We start from the raw sequence: 3782 nt of genomic DNA on the forward strand, positions 1-3782 counted from the left end.
CTTATTACCTAAAAATATTAATATGCAAATTTTTGCAAATACATTTTTTCAGTTTTCATAAACTGCGTGCCGATTCGATGTCCAATTGAAATCGTAAACAAGAACAGATATCATAACTGGCAGAACATTCAAAACTCAGGCAGGAGCTTGCATAACGCTTATATAACGAAAAATCAATGTCACATTTTATAAAACTTGCAATTAAAACTGCATTGCAATGTGATATTCAAATCATTGTAAATCATATAGTCATTAGTGTTAAAAAAAATTATAAAGATTTAATCTCTGTGCATAAAATGATATCCTGAGATTTTTGTTATTCAATGTAATTTCTTGTGCAACAATTTAATTATAAATAAAGCAATGGAATTAATATAAATGACACGGAGAGAGAGAGAGAGAGAGAGAGAGAGAGAGAGAGAGAGAGAGAGAGAGAGATACAATCAATAATTGAAGAAAAATTCTAATTTATTACAAGTAAAAATTACATCAATAAGAATAAATCAAATAAGAGAAAGAATTATATTTTCGATCGAAACGCATCTTGATGCTTAATAATATTCGTATGCAAATTTTTGCAAACATATTTTTCAGTTCCATAAACTGCGCACTGATTCGATTTATCGGACTTGAAACGCAATCGCATTGGGTTTGCGGAAATTTACATATAAATATTATTAAGCATCAAGATCCACTTCGACTAAAAATAGGATTTTTTTCTTTTATTTAATTGATTTAATTTAAATATAAAAAAATAGGATCTTGAAATTTTTCCGTTATCTATAACTTCTTGTGCGACAAAAGTTCATTATAAAATTAATAAACAAAGTTATTATAATAAGTGGAACAAAATATGTTGCAACGCGAAACGTGAAAATTACTATTCGCTCGAGATGTCAATCAAGAAAATTGCCAAGGCGATCTGAAATATGAAATATTTTTATTTTATCGCGCGCGCTTCGCTTATATCTAAACTCTCGCGGGACTCATGTAACTTTCTTCTCTTCGCCTCTTAGCTTAATTTTTTTCTGCAAGACAGTTTCTCGCAGTCAGAGGGATATATATTTCTGCGAGTTATAGGTGAGTAAACGCCTTACGGGCACTTTCATTTTAAGTCGAAGTTCGCTCCGCAGACGGGATTCCCTCATTCCGTTTCTTACACGGCAATTTCGCATGATTATTCGCGGCAATTCGGGATCGCCTGGTTGAATTTCAACCCCTTTCCTATAAGGAGATCGGTCTCCCCGGGCATAAAGTTTTATGTTCCGCCGGAATCGTACTCGGCGCGAGATAAGGAATTCGAGAGGAGATCGAAATTCGAAAACGTTCGATCTTGATATTCAGCGGTCGCCTCCTTGAAGAGGAAAGGGAAAAAATGAAACAGTAACGGCGAGGAATGGTAATATCTCTATATGGGACGTCATCATGAACGTGAAATAAAAAAAAGCTGACGAACGAGGTCGATTCGAATGCGATCGATGTGCGCGCTTTATTTCTCCTTTATTTAAATACAACGTTGTCATTTAAGACTTGAAACGCCGGTCGCGGATGATTGTACTCATCGATCGTCACGAATTGAATAGAGAGATACCGTGAGAGGCATGAGTGCATGGCGTGTAACACGGTGTAACACGTGTAAATGTAATAACGTCGACCGGCGACACGATCACTCTCGTCAATCACTGGTCCCATCGACGGCGATAGTTTGTCGTCAGGTATGACTTTTGATTCTTGTCATTTACGTTTTTTTTTTTTTGTAATAGTCCATGATTGGATCTAGTATATGCCGCTCGTACGATTGTTGTAATCCAGGGTGGCTACCGGCTACGAGCGGGGTCGATAGCCATTTCGTAAACGTAAAAAAAAAAAAAAAAAAAATTCGAAACGAGAATTTGATGTCGACATGATGTGTCGTAAAATTCGGTCGACGTTTAAAATCTCATCGATATCAAAATTCAATTACTGCTGTCCGCGTTTCGTTTTGTCCGTTAAAATTTTATCTCGCGCACTATTAGCTTGTGTTCCAAAACGCTTAATCGATTTTAATTTTCGATTTTAATGAAACCAAACTAAATCGACGAAAAAGAGAACGATAGGTCCGATAAATGGAAAGTCTTTTATACATTAGGCAAAAAATAGATTATTATTTTAGTAAAGAATTAAGTATAATATTGAGATACTGACTAAAATTTCAGAGCGAAATTAATTTCTTTCAAAAATATATTCATATTATTTTACATTTCCTTTATACTGCTTTTATACGTACTACTATTTACTAATATAAATTTCTATATTACTCATTATGTGCAAAATGTTATACGGATAAAATTCTATAGGTACTGAAAATCGCGGTGTATACACTGTACACGCACCATCGTTCCCGCTTTGAATTTAGATTTGATGCTTTCAAGCCTGTGATACGCGGCGGTACGGCTTTACTCGGCAAAATATATGTGACAGTCGCGAGCGAATAATTATCCGACCGCGAATAATTACGAGTTGCCCGATTTCGAGAGCGCGTATTATACACCCGGGGTCTCATTTTAATCTCCCAGGATTGCTTAGCCAAGGAAAAGGTCGTAGCTATTTAATCGGGGTTAAATCTAATCTTTGAAACGGGATTAAGCGCAACCGCTGTTTTTGCGAGGACGGACGCGTCGATATCGTGAATGTGTCCTCCGGCAGCCAACCAGAATCCCTCGGTCGAGTGCCAAGCGAATTTCAGGATTACCATTCGGACGTGCCTACGTTCATCCGATTAAAGGGGTCAAGGGAGAGGACCCGAAGCTTTGACATCGATATGCCGAGGCGTATTTACGGTAATTAATTACTCGTAATTAGCGGTTTGGATGTGCCGTAGTTGACTACTCGAGAAGCAAAAACCCGATTCCGAGATGATAAAACTGCGGACGCAACTTGCCCTGATTACGAAAGTGATGTTGACATTAGTCGTGTTCCAATTCATCAGTACTGAAAACTTATAGTTTACGCCGTATACTACAGATTTTCGGTATTGGCATTTTTTCAAGTAAATTTACTCACTCTAAGACAAAAGGTGAAGAGTCACTTATTTTTTTAAATGAAGTCGTTAACGCTGCAAACTTCTACTCTAATTTAAAGTGAAATCGTCTTCTCATTAAAACCGACTGGCTAACACACACAAGTATCTGATAAATTTATTCTGTAAATTTTTTGGGTGCTTCCACATAATTCGCAAATCGCAAAACGTAATTCGCAAATGCTGGCGCAGAATGACGATCACCGCACGCAAGATGAAAACTAATCGCACGCAATGAAAAAATAAATGCGAATCTTCATTCTGCGTATGCATTTGCGAATTACTTTTTTTTTTTTGCGATTTACGAATTATATGGAAGCACCTTTACAGAGTGAATTAAAAACGAAAACTACAAATCTATACTAAAAACATGAAAAATCACGCGTATACGTGAATGCGAACATATGCTCTGTTCACACTCGGTGTTCTTTCCGCGTATCCACTTTTAGAACGAGCAAATTTATAGTATGTTAATAAAACCTGAAAGGTATAGTATTAATTTTTAAATATCAAACATGATACTTATGGATAAATTATACTTTTCCTACTCTTGATAAAGCTGTACTCTGAAGTAGCTCGGCAGCGTCGAATTATTTAATGAAATATTCTTTCGCAGTAAACACCTGCAAGTTACATGTAATTTCTCACTCAATAATATAACTGTAATATATAATATTACACACACATACACACACACACACACACACACACACACACACACACA

General features: G+C 36.3%; 1 protein-coding gene across 1 annotated transcript in view; it reads right to left on the bottom strand.

The window, feature by feature from the left end:
- Nucleotides 1-3782, bottom strand: part of LOC108751800 — a gene marked incomplete at its 5' end in the record, with an annotated part of 87642 nt that overhangs the window by 9411 nt on the left and 74449 nt on the right. The window lies entirely within an intron of this gene.

This window comes from Trachymyrmex septentrionalis, unplaced genomic scaffold (genome assembly GCF_001594115.1).
Source record: "Trachymyrmex septentrionalis isolate Tsep2-gDNA-1 unplaced genomic scaffold, Tsep1.0 scaffold52, whole genome shotgun sequence".
Lineage (NCBI taxonomy): Eukaryota > Metazoa > Arthropoda > Insecta > Hymenoptera > Formicidae > Trachymyrmex > Trachymyrmex septentrionalis.